Source organism: Carlito syrichta, unplaced genomic scaffold (genome assembly GCF_000164805.1).
Source record: "Carlito syrichta isolate Samal-C Ts95f unplaced genomic scaffold, Tarsius_syrichta-2.0.1 Scaffold309719, whole genome shotgun sequence".
Classification (NCBI taxonomy): Eukaryota; Metazoa; Chordata; class Mammalia; order Primates; family Tarsiidae; genus Carlito; species Carlito syrichta.
In genome coordinates this window covers 1-1,138 of record NW_007253815.1, presented here as the reverse complement: position 1 = coordinate 1,138, position 1,138 = coordinate 1, and positions in this window count along the sequence as shown.

Here is a 1,138-nt window from a genome sequence, read left to right as displayed (position 1 = left end):
CCAGATTGGAGTGCAGTGGCCGCTCCCGGTCACCGCAGCCTCAACCTGCTGGGCTCCGGCGATCCTTCCGCCTCAGCCTTCCGACTAGCTGGAACTACAGGTGTGCGCTACCACGCCCGGCTAATTTTTTTTTTATTGTAGAAATGAGAGTTCGCCAAGTTGCCCGGGTGGGTCTCGAACTCGCGGGCTCTGGCAATTCACTCCCCTGGGCCTCCCAAAGTGCTGGGGTTACAGGCTGAGTCACCGAGCCCGGCTCATACTGTTGTTTTTAGTGCCCTCCATACTCTGTTCCCAAACTAGTTCCCCAAATACATCTTCCACAGGAGCACTCCAGCACGCCAGGCACTGCACATTAGCCACATTAGGCCACTCACATTCCCTAGCTCTCTAAGTACTCCGAGACTTCGGGTGTCTTTGCATTGATCTCCCCTCCACGCTCTGCTTGGAATATCCCTTCATCCTCCAAGAATCAATCAAAATACTTTCTCCTCTGTGAAACCTGAATTTCTTGTTCTTCTCTATTGTCACAACATGATATCCTTTACTCTTTAGCTCTTACATCACTTGTCCTGGTTTTATGATTAGTTATTTATATATTGCTCCCCATAGATGTTAAGCTTCTTGAGGGCTGGATGCATGCGATCTTCATGTTTATAGCCTTCACTGGATATGATGCATAATTCCTTAATAAACACATTCGTATTGATATGAGCCCTCTGATGTTTACTGCTGTTGTGTCCACTCACATGGCACTCATTTACTGCCTAGCTGTTCAGCTCTTTGTGTACGCTTCTTAGGTCACCAGGAAATGAGGAACTTGGTCATGTTCACCTTCGTAGTTCCACCTCACCTATCACAGTCTTGCAGCTACCAAGTGTACATGAATGACTGAAGGGTTTTAAAAACTGCATTTTTGAGTACCAGAAACCAAACTACTAGGCAAGTTTACTATTCAAATCTCACCACTTTATATATCTCCTCCTGATAGTTGTCATATCCTACTACTTAGAGTATCATTCCCCACAGAATGTCTTTTTTTTGTTTTGTTTTGGTTTGGTTTTGGTTTTTTGGGGGTTTTTTGAGTTGGAGTCTCACTCTGTCGCCCAGACTGGAGTGCAGTAGCCACTCCGGGCCACTG